Source organism: Procambarus clarkii, chromosome 62 (genome assembly GCF_040958095.1).
Source record: "Procambarus clarkii isolate CNS0578487 chromosome 62, FALCON_Pclarkii_2.0, whole genome shotgun sequence".
Lineage (NCBI taxonomy): Eukaryota > Metazoa > Arthropoda > Malacostraca > Decapoda > Cambaridae > Procambarus > Procambarus clarkii.
This window is the reverse complement of record NC_091211.1, coordinates 17,214,276-17,226,988: the sequence shown is the minus strand read 5'-3', so window position 1 is coordinate 17,226,988 and position 12,713 is coordinate 17,214,276. Positions and strand designations below refer to the sequence as shown.

General features: G+C 50.6%; 1 long non-coding RNA gene across 1 annotated transcript in view; it reads right to left on the bottom strand.

Moving 5' to 3' along the window:
- Positions 1-12,713, bottom strand: part of LOC138354273 (uncharacterized) — a 164,392-nt gene that overhangs the window by 65,745 nt on the left and 85,934 nt on the right. The window lies entirely within an intron of this gene.

Below are 12,713 nucleotides of genomic sequence, written 5' to 3'. Positions count from 1 at the left end.
AGAGAGATACAGACAGGCACTTGAAGGCTGCCCGCTCCTCCTGGGTATTGATCTCGGGCCACGATGGCGCCGCCCCCCGCCGCAGCTTCCTCTCATCCCATATTCCCAGTTATGATACTCCCTAAGCTGGGCCGTTCTCTCTTCATACTTTGTCTTTGCCACCACTAACAACCGGATAGTTAGTCCATTTGCCAATTCAGTTATCACACAGGGAGAGATGCTAATGACTCGAGGAGTTCCTTAAACCTGCCAGTATTATTTTATTGAACTGCAGTATTTGGCTTAGCATGCAAGGCCCCATTTGCCTAACAAGCAAAGTGATTTTCGTTATTTGCAAATATTTCTTTCCAAATTGGTTCATTCCAAGTAATTATATTATATTAATAACATGAATTGCTGGCTTAGTTATGTTAGGTTAGGCTAGATTAGAATAGATTAGGTTAGGAGATACTAGGTTAATATATATATATATATATATATATATATATATATATATATATATATATATATATATATATCTTCGTTATTTCGTTAATAACGAAGATATTAATATCTTCTCGGTGTACCCGGTACAGTACCCGGTGGTGCCCGGGTCCCCCCAAAAAAAGATTGCACCATTTAAGTGTTGCAAGCCCACAGAATGGAAATCTGCCGCTAAAGCTTGCAATGTTATGAACAACTGAAAATTATCCGGACACAAAATTTATTCAAACTTCATAGAGACGCGATGAGAGCCTATAACAGTCCCCTACCTAACTTCAGTCACCCTGAAAAGTTGAGTGGGCCAATTCCCGAAGAGTCTGGCCTCCATCCTTCGACAACAAACATAAATCCTGTATTGATGTAGTTGAAATAAGCAACAAGTTACGTAAGCTAGTCTATGAAGCATATAACCCCAACTAGCACCACTAATGTAGGAAAACAACGAGGTCGGTTCATGCAGGTCGGCGTTCAATCCCTGACCGTCCAAGTGGTTGGGCACCATTCCTTCCCCCCGTCCCATCCCACATCCTTATCCTGGCCCCTTCCCAGTGCTATATAGTCGTAATGGCTTGGCGCTTTCCCCCTGATAATTCCCTTCCCTTCCCTTCCAGGCAGAATCCTTGTTGGCCGTCGTCCCAACACTCTGATTTATTATTATTATTAACATCTTTATTGACAAAATTAATTACAATTTTGCCTAATCTGAGGATTTTGATAGTCTTATTAAAGTGAGGATAATGGTGGTATTCACTGTCACGCAGGACAGAGGGTCATACATAAGACAATAGGTCTAAACTGTAGGCTGAAGCACATATATATATCATGGTTACAATCAATGTTTTAATGTATGGATATGTGAAAACAACTTATACATACATTAAAACATTGATTGTAACCTCTGAGGTGGCTTCGTGGTGTTCATGAGGTTTACCCTCACTACCACACATCCACTTTCATTATTTTTGTTAGGGCTTTAATTAAAGTGAAGCTGCTTCATGCCTCATATCTGGGGGGTCTGACAGCTGAGTGAACAGCGCTTCGGATTCGTAGTCCTGAGGTTCCGGGTTCGATCCCCGGTGGAGGCGGAGATAAATGGGCAAAAAGTTTCTTTCACCCTGATGCCCCTGTTACTTAGCAGTAAATAGGTACCTGGAAGTTAGACAGCTGCTACGGGCTGCTTCCTGGGGGTGTGTAACAAAAAGGAGTATACACCCCAGGGGGTAACTGGGGACCAAGATATACACCCCAGGGGGTAACTGGGGACCAAGATATACACCCCAGGGGGTAACTGGGGACCAAGATATACACCCCAGGGGGTAACTGGGGACCAAGATATACACCCCAGGGGGTAACTGGGGACCAAGATATACACCCCAGGGGGTAACTGGGGACCAAGATATACACCCCAGGGGGTAACTGGGGACCAAGATATACACCCCAGGGGGTAACTGGGGACCAAGATATACACCCCAGGGGGTAACTGGGGACCAAGATATACACCCCAGGGGGTAACTGGGGACCAGGATATACACCCCAGGGGGTAACTGGGGACCAAGATATACACCCCAGGGGGTAACTGGGGACCAAGATATACACCCCAGGGGGTAACTGGGGACCAAGATATACACCCAGCGGTAACTGGGGACCAAGATATACACCCAGGGGTAACTGGGGACCAAGATATACACCCGGGGGTAACTGGGGACCAAGATATACACCCGGGGGTAACTGGGGACCAAGATATACACCCAGGGGTAACTGGGGACCAAGATATACACCCAGCGGTAACTGGGGACCAAGATATACACCCAGGGGTAACTGGGGACCAAGATATACACCCAGGGGTAACTGGGGACCAAGATATACACCCCAGGGGGTAACTGGGGACCAGGATATACACCCCAGGGGGTAACTGGGGACCAAGATATACACCCCAGGGGGTAACTGGGGACCAGGATATACACCCCAGGGGGTAACTGGGGACCAGGATATATACCCCAGGGGGTAACTGGGGACCAAGATATACACCCCAGGGGGTAACTGGGGACCAGGATATACACCCCAGGGGGTAACTGGGGACCAGGATATACACCCCAGGGGGTAACTGGGGACCAAGATATACACCCAGAGGTAACTGGGGACCAGGATATACACCCCAGGGGGTAACTGGGGACCAGGATATACACCCCAGGGGGTAACTGGGGACCAAGATATACACCCCAGGGGGTAACTGGGGACCAAGATATACACCCCAGGGGGTAACTGGGGACCAAGATATACACCCAGAGGTAACTGGGGACCAAGATATACACCCCAGGGGGTAACTGGGGACCAAGATATACACCCCAGGGGGTAACTGGGGACCAAGATATACACCCCAGGGGGTAACTGGGGACCAGGATATACACCCCAGGGGGTAACTGGGGACCAAGATATACACCCCAGGGGGTAACTGGGGACCAGGATATACACCCCAGGGGGTAACTGGGGACCAAGATATACACCCCAGGGGGTAACTGGGGACCAGGATATACACCCCAGGGGGTAACTGGGGACCAAGATATACATCCTAATCAGCTCCACGTTCCTGGCCACGGGTGTAAATTCCTACATAGGAAAAGATTACTAGCATACAATTACGTTTATAACAAAATACACCAACTAGCGAGGTCATATATAACAAAATACACCAACTAGCGAGGTCATATATAACAAAATACACCAACTAGCGAGGTCATATATAACAAAATACTCCAACTAACGAGGTCATATATAACAAAATACTCCAACTAACGAGGTCATATATAACAAAATACACCAACTAGCGAGGTCATATATAACAAAATACACCAACTAGCGAGGTCATATATAACAAAATACTCCAACTAACGAGGTCATATATAACAAAATACACCAACTAACGAGGTCATATATAACAAAATACACCAACTAGCGAGGTCATATATAACAAAATACACCAACTAACGAGGTCATATATAACAAAATACACCAACTAGCGAGGTCATATATAACAAAATACACCAACTAGCGAGGTCATATATAACAAAATACACCAACTAACGAGGTCATATATAACAAAATACACCAACTAGCGAGGTCATATATAACAAAATACACCAACTAGCGAGGTCATATATAACAAATGTGTATCACGAGGTCCCATCCTGAGAAAAAAATACTTCAATAAGGGCACCAGTTTGCACAACAATTTAATTGTTCTACTCGAAAAGAATTCAGTTCATTGGTGCTCTCCAGTGCCTGTAGCAACGCTCTCTGGCCGAGAGTTTAATCCATATTTTATCAGCTTTTAAATTAAAGAGTTTTAACTCTTTCATTTAACAGGGGTAACTGGGGACCAAGTTAGTTGTCCCCTCAACTCTACACTTTGTTTAATTACGTCATATATTTAATCTTAACAATAAATCTATCAAACTGTAATGCTTGAATATCTCATACTGTCGTGAGAAATATCGAAGATTTTGTTTTGTTCAGAGAAACACAAATTTGACTGAAATACAAGTGATGATGGTAGCGTGAAAGAGTTTGGCAGCAGCAATGTTGGGGGAGTTAACACAGTGATAAGGGGTACAGTGAGTGAGTTAGGGGGTTCTGATAGCCTGGTGGATAGCGCGCAGGACTCGTAATTCTGTGGCGCGGGTTCGATTCCCGCACCAGGCAGAAACAAATGGGCAAAGTTTCTTTCACCTTGAATGCCCCCTATTGCCTAGCATTAAATAGGTACCTGGGATTTAGACAGCTGTCACGGGCTGCTTCCTGGGGTATGTGTAGTGGTGTGGGGGAAAAAAAGTAGTTAGTAAACAGTTGAAAGGTGGACCGAAAGAGCAAAGCTCAACCCCCGCAAAACACAACTAGGTGAATACAGGGCTGCCTGCCCGGGGGTGGGGGTGGGGGGGGGCAGACGTGCCCGGGGGTGGGGGGGGGGCAGACGTGCCCGGGGGTGGGGGGGGGGCAGACGTGCCCAGGGGGTGTATGTGTCTAAACTCACAGGGGGAGGGGTGATAACTGGCCCTCAGTCAACCCAACCACACTGCTGGACTGTAGGTATCGTTAGTCCTTACATGACTCTGCTGCCATACCATCACTCACGAAGAACCCAATCACTTGAATACGTTTCTGTTGCTTGTTGACTTCAGTCATATATTCCGTTCTTGGTATTGGTGTGTGTGTGTGTGTGTGTGTGTGTGTGTGTGTGTTGCAAGGAAAAGCGTAGTGGAACGGGCGTGAGGGGGGACTAACATTGTAGGTGTATCCGAGTGTATTGACTCCATGCAGAAGTTTGAATTATTGTTACCTGTTGCAGGACGGTTCGTAAAGGGCCAGGCCACACACCCAGTACACCCTTACACCTTATCACTGGTTGACCTCCACGTTAGTGGGATTGTGTTTCAGACTGATTACTGGAGGCTATCTTTCCCTCAGTAATCTAAAAGGCTAGGCTTCCCCCTTAGTGAGCTGAAAGGCTAGGCTTCCCCTTAGTGAACTGAAAGGCTATAGGTTTCCCCTTAGTGAACTGAAAGGCTAGGCTTCCCCTTAGTGAACTGAAAGGCTAGGCTTCCCCCTTAGTGAACTGAAAGGCTAGGCTCCCCCTTAGTGAACTGAAAGGCTATAGGCTTCCCCTTAGTGAACTGAAAGGCTAGGCTTCCCCCTTAGTGAACTGAAAGGCTATAGGCTTCCCCCTTAGTGAACTGAAAGGCTAGGCTTCCCCTTAGTGAACTGAAAGGCTTGGCTTCCCCTTAGTGAACTGAAAGGCTATAGGCTTCCCCTTAGTGAACTGAAAGGCTATAGGCTTCCCCCTTAGTGAACTGAAAGGCTAGGCTTCCCCCTTAGTGAACTGAAAGGCTAGGCTTCCCCCTTAGTGAACTGAAAGGCTAGGCTTCCCCCTTAGTGAACTGAAAGGCTAGGCTTCCCCCTTAGTGAACTGAAAGGCTAGGCTTCCCCTTAGTGAACTGAAAGGCTATAGGCTTCCCCTTAGTGAACTGAAAGGCTTGGCTTCCCCCTTAGTGAACTGAAAGGCTAGGCTTCCCCCCTTAGTGAACTGAAAGGCTAGGCTTCCCCCTTAGTGAACTGAAAGGCTAGGCTTCCCCCTTAGCGAACTGAAAGGCTAGGCTTCCCCTTAGTGAACTGAAAGGCTAGGCTTCCCCCTTAGTGAACTGAAAGGCTAGGCTTCCCCTTAGTGAACTGAAAGGCTAGGCTTCCCCTTAGTGAGCTGAGAGCGAGATAGAGTGGTTCACAAGTATGACCTGCAGTAGCTGGCAACAGGAATCAGACGAGGGAGGAACAAACCCACTTGCAGTACACGTTGACACCAATGACACACATCAAGGTTAAACAAATGAATGTCAAACTCACGCCAAATCTTAATGAATAATTAGTTTAAAAATTGGCTACCCCCACAGGTGAGGGTATCTATGAGAGGCGAGGCTACCCACAACACTGACTAACTTCTTAGCCCAAAACTCTACTTAGAAAATTTGAAAGCAACTCAGATACTAACAGACATTTGGCTTGCTTTTCTCTGCTTCTGACATTAGTGTCCGAGTTATCGTAATATTTTCAGGCAACCTAGTCATAGTTTAAGGGGAACAATGGCTTGTACTGGGCTCTTTATTTTTATGTTCTAAATCTATACTCAGACATTTCAAGACGAATTAATACATGAGAGTGTTATGTTATGAATTAACACAGCAGAATGGGTGTTGAGTCTGTGTGGTCCCTACACCCTCAGTCCCTCCAGGGTGTTGACCCTGTGGTCCCTACACCCTCAGTCCCTCCAGGGTGTTGACTCTGTGTGGTCCCTACACCCTCAGTCCCACCAGGGTGTTGACCCTGTGGTCCCTACACCCTCACTCCCTCCAGGGTGTTGACCCTGTGGTCCCTACACCCTCAGTCCCTCCAGGGTGTTGACCCTGTGGTCCCTACACCCTCAGTCCCTCCAGGGTGTTGACCCTGTGGTCCCTACACCCTCAGTCCCACCAGGGTGTTGACCCTGTGGTCCCTACACCCTCACTCCCTCCAGGGTGTTGACTCTGTGGTCCCTACACCCTCAGTCCCACCAGGGTGTTGACCCTGTGGTCCCTACACCCTCAGTCCCTCCAGGGTGTTGACCCTGTGGTCCCTACACCCTCAGTCCCTCCAGGGTGTTGACCCTGTGGTCCCTACACCCTCAGTCCCACCAGGGTGTTGACCCTGTGGTTCCTACACCCTCAGTCCCACCAGGGTGTTGACCCTGTGGTCCCTACACCCTCAGTCCCACCAGGGTGTTGACCCTGTGGTCCCTACACCCTCAGTCCCTCCAGGGTGTTGACCCTGTGGTCCCTACACCCTCAGTCCCTCCAGGGTGTTGACCCTGTGGTCCCTACACCCTCAGTCCCTCCAGGGTGTTGACCCTGTGGTCCCTACACCCTCAGTCCCTCCAGGGTGTTGACCCTGTGGTCCCTACACCCTCAGTCCCTCCAGGGTGTTGACCCTGTGGTCCCTACACCCTCAGTCCCACCAGGGTGTTGACCCTGTGGTCCCTACACCTCAGTCCCTCTAGGGTGTTGACCCTGTGGTCCCTACACCCTCAGTCCCTCCAGGGTGTTGACCCTGTGGTCCCTACACCCTCAGTCCCACCAGGGTGTTGACCCTGTGGTCCCTACACCCTCAGTCCCTCCAGGGTGTTGACCCTGTGGTCCCTACACCCTCAGTCCCTCCAGGGTGTTGACCCTGTGGTCCCTACACCCTCAGTCCCACCAGGGTGTTGAGTCTGTGTGGTCCCTACACCCTCAGTCCCACCAGGGTGTTGAGTCTGTGTGGTCCCTACACCCTCAGTCCCTCCAGGGTGTTGACCATCACCCTGCTCAACACCTCTACACCCTAACCGTCCCACGAAGAAGGGAGCCCAATTAGTGCAGTGATAATTACTGTGAAGATCTATGAAGGGAGTAAGACATATGTTTGTCTAGCAAATTACTGAAGGACTTGACCAATGTGTTGTTGATGAGTGGTTCCTGTAGAGCGAGATCACTCATTACAGAGGCCACTTTCCTCTAATGATGATAACATCACTTAATTATGATGAGTAGATGAGTCGTTCCTGGCGCATGAGTAGATGTGATGGTATTCCAGTCCTGTTGACGGTGGCAGGGGGGCTCTACGCAACACATCACTAGGCCTACCAGCAGGGGGCTCTACACAACACATCACTAGGCCTACCAGCAGGGGGCTCTACTCATCACTAGGCCTACCAGCAGGGTGCTCTACTCAACACATCACTAGGCCTACCAGCAGGGTGCTCTACACATCACTAGGCCTACCAGCAGGGTGCTCTACACATCACTAGGCCTACCAGCAGGGTGCTCTACACAACACATCACTAGGCCTACCATCAGGGTGCTCTACTCAACACATCACAAGGCCTACCAGCAGGGGGCTCTACACAACACATCACTAGGCCTACCAGCAGGGGGCTCTACTCAACACATCACTAGGCCTACCAGCAGGGGGCTCTACACAACACATCACTAGGCCTACCAGCAGGGTGCTCTACTCAACACATCACTAGGCCTACCAGCAGGGTGCTCTACACATCACTAGGCCTACCAGCAGGGTGCTCTACTCAACACATCACTAGGCCTACCAGCAGGGTGCTCTACACATCACTAGGCCTACCAGCAGGGTGCTCTACTCAACACATCACTAGGCCTACCAGCAGGGTGCTCTACACATCACTAGGCCTACCAGCAGGGTGCTCTACTCAACACATCACTAGGCCTACCAGCAGGGGGCTCTACACATCACATCACTAGGCCTACCAGCAGGGTGCTCTACTCAACACATCACTAGGCCTACCAGCAGGGTGCTCTACACATCACTAGGCCTACCAGCAGGGGGCTCTACACATCACATCACTAGGCCTACCAGCAGGGGGCTCTACTCAACACATCACTAGGCCTACCATCAGGGTGCTCTACACATCACTAGGCCTACCAGCAGGGTGCTCTACTCAACACATCACTAGGCCTACCAGCAGGGTGCTCTACTCAACACATCACTAGGCCTACCAGCAGGGTGCTCTACACATCACTAGGCCTACCAGCAGGGTGCTCTACTCATCACTAGGCCTACCAGCAGGGTGCTCTACTCAACACATCACTAGGCCTACCAGCAGGGTGCTCTACACATCACTAGGCCTACCAGCAGGGTGCTCTACACATCACATCACTAGGCCTACCAGCAGGGTGCTCTACACATCACTAGGCCTACCAGCAGGGTGCTCTACTCAACACATCACTAGGCCTACCAGCAGGGTGCTCTACTCAACACATCACTAGGCCTACCAGCAGGGTGCTCTACACATCACTAGGCCTACCAGCAGGGTGCTCTACACAACACATCACTAGGCCTACCAGCAGGGTGCTCTACACAACACATCACTAGGCCTACCAGCAGGGTGCTCTACACAACACATCACTAGGCCTACCAGCAGGGTGCTCTACACAACACATCACTAGGCCTACCAGCAGGGTGCTCTACACAACACATCACTAAGCCTACCATCAGGGTGCTCTACACAACACATCACTAAGCCTACCATCAGGGTGCTCTACACAACACATCACTAGGCCTACCAGCAGGGTGCTCTACACATCACTAGGCCTACCATCAGGGTGCTCTACTCAACACATCACTAGGCCTACCAGCAGGGTGCTCTACACATCACTAGGCCTACCAGCAGGGTGCTCTACACATCACTAGGCCTACCAGCAGGGGGCTCTACACAACACATCACTAGGCCTACCAGCAGGGGGCTCTACACAACACATCACTAGGCCTACCAGCAGGGTGCTCTACACATCACTAGGCCTACCAGCAGGGGGCTCTACACATCACATCACTAGGCCTACCAGCAGGGGGCTCTACACAACACATCACTAGGCCTACCAGCAGGGTGCTCTACACATCACTAGGCCTACCAGCAGGGTGCTCTACACATCACATCACTAGGCCTACCAGCAGGGTGCTCTACTCAACACATCACTAGGCCTACCAGCAGGGTGCTCAACACATCACTAGGCCTACCAGCAGGGTGCTCTACACATCACATCACTAGGCCTACCAGCAGGGGGCTCTACACATCACTAGGCCTACCAGCAGGGTGCTCTACACAACACATCACTAGGCCTACCAGCAGGGTGCTCTACTCAACACATCACTAGGTCTACCATCAGGGTGCTCTACTCAACACATCACTAGGCCTACCAGCAGGGTGCTCTACACATCACTAGGCCTACCGGCAGGGGGCTCTACACATCACTAGGCCTACCAGCAGGGGGCTCTACACATCACATCACTAGGCCTACCAGCAGGGGGCTCTACACAACACATCACTAGGCCTACCAGCAGGGTGCTCTACACCTCACTAGGCCTACCAGCAGGGTGCTCTACTCAACACATCACTAGGTCTACCAGCAGGGTGCTCTACACATCACTAGGCCTACCAGCAGGGTGCTCTACACATCACTAGGCCTACCAGCAGGGTGCTCTACACATCACTAGGCCTACCAGCAGGGTGCTCTACACATCACTAGGCCTACCAGCAGGGGGCTCTACTCAACACATCACTAGGCCTACCAGCAGGGTGCTCTACACATCACTAGGCCTACCAGCAGGGTGCTCTACACATCACTAGGCCTACCAGCAGGGGGCTCTACTCAACACATCACTAGGCCTACCAGCAGGGTGCTCTACACATCACTAGGCCTACCAGCAGGGTGCTCTACTCAACACATCACTAGGTCTACCAGCAGGGTGCTCTACACATCACTAGGCCTACCAGCAGGGGACTCTACACATCACTAGGCCTACCAGCAGGGGGCTCTACACATCACTAGGCCTACCAGCAGGGGACTCTACACATCACTAGGCCTACCAGCAGGGGGCTCTACACATCACTAGGCCTACCAGCAGGGTGCTCTACACATCACTAGGCCTACCAGCAGGGTGCTCTACACATCACTAGGCCTACCAGCAGGGGGCTCTACACATCACTAGGCCTACCAGCAGGGGGCTCTACACATCACTAGGCCTACCAGCAGGGGACTCTACACATCACTAGGCCTACCAGCAGGGGGCTCTACACATCACTAGGCCTACCAGCAGGGTGCTCTACACATCACTAGGCCTACCAGCAGGGTGCTCTACACATCACTAGGCCTACCAGCAGGGTGCTCTACACATCACTAGGCCTACCAGCAGGGTGCTCTACACATCACTAGGCCTACCAGCAGGGGGCTCTACACATCACTAGGCCTACCAGCAGGGGGCTCTACACATCACTAGGCCTACCAGCAGGGGACTCTACACATCACTAGGCCTACCAGCAGGGGGCTCTACACATCACTAGGCCTACCAGCAGGGTGCTCTACACATCACTAGGCCTACCAGCAGGGTGCTCTACACATCACTAGGCCTACCAGCAGGGTGCTCTACACATCACTAGGCCTACCAGCAGGGTGCTCTACACATCACTAGGCCTACCAGCAGGGTGCTCTACACATCACTAGGCCTACCAGCAGGGGGCTCTACACATCACTAGGCCTACCAGCAGGGTGCTCTACACATCACTAGGCCTACCAGCAGGGTGCTCTACACATCACTAGGCCTACCAGCAGGGGGCTCTACACATCACTAGGCCTACCAGCAGGGGGCTCTACACATCACTAGGCCTACCAGCAGGGGGCTCTACACATCACTAGGCCTACCAGCAGGGGGCTCTACACATCACTAGGCCTACCAGCAGGGGGCTCTACACATCACTAGGCCTACCAGCAGGGGGCTCTACACATCACTAGGCCTACCAGCAGGGTGCTCTACACAACACATCACTAGGCCTACCAGCAGGGTGCTCTACACATCACTAGGCCTACCAGCAGGGGGCTCTACACATCACTAGGCCTACCAGCAGGGGGCTCTACACATCACTAGGCCTACCAGCAGGGGGCTCTACACATCACTAGGCCTACCAGCAGGGTGCTCTACACATCACTAGGCCTACCAGCAGGGGGCTCTACACATCACTAGGCCTACCAGCAGGGTGCTCTACACATCACTAGGCCTACCAGCAGGGTGCTCTACACATCACTAGGCCTACCAGCAGGGTGCTCTACACATCACTAGGCCTACCAGCAGGGGGCTCAAAGGAGCGGAACATTGGCTGCTGGACATTTGGGTCGTGTCCGACGACTTACGTTCCGCTCCACGGACCATCAAATTCACTCTTCTTTATCAGTAAATTGCTGCTACGCTGTTTGTGTGTGTGTGTGTGTGTGTGTGTGTGTGTGTGTGTGTGTGTGTGTGTGTGTGTGTGTGTGTGTGTGTGTGTGTGTGTGCGTGCGTGTGGGGGGGGGGGGAGGAGGGGATGGAGCTGTGCACGCACACACAAATTGGTGTGTGTTTTTTTTCACGTAAATATTTTCCGAGCACTTACATTATTTTATGTCATTGTCGCTATACGTATCTGTGCTCGCCTCTACAGAGAGAGACCTCTGGCATGCAAGCTTACATTGTACGAGTAAATGAAAATACCAGTGTACGTTATTTTAAGATTAAGGTTCCGGAAGGCCTGCAAGTTGACCCTGGCCACCTAGGTTCGAGTCCTTGAGGGCTCATTGCAATTAATAGTTGTAAAAATTGGCTTGGGGACCATTCAATTATATATATATATATATATATATATATATATATATATATATATATATATATATATATATATATATATATATATATATATATATATAATCGGTGGTGAAGTGGTTATGATGCTGCATACGCCAAGGGGATAAGCCCCTGCTAATTGAGGTTCGAACCCTGGTCAGATCATAAAGTTTTTAGAGACCAACAGGCATCCTGTCCCCTCAACTCTGGGAACCAAAACAGTGAGAATGTTAACGGCGTGCCTAAATATATGAGAAGTATGTTGACCAGACCACACACTAGAAGGTGAAGGGACGACGACGTTTCGGTCCGTCCTGGACCATTCTCAAGCCGTTTGTGAATTCTTCAGCCACGTTATTGTGACTCATCGCCTGTATATGAGAAGTATGACTTAGCGCAGCCATCACATGAGCAGGGTGAAGGAGGAGCATCACCCTGCTGGGGTCTGGGCCTCCTGAAGCAGGGGCAGAAGGAGCAGGAGCAGCAGGATGAAG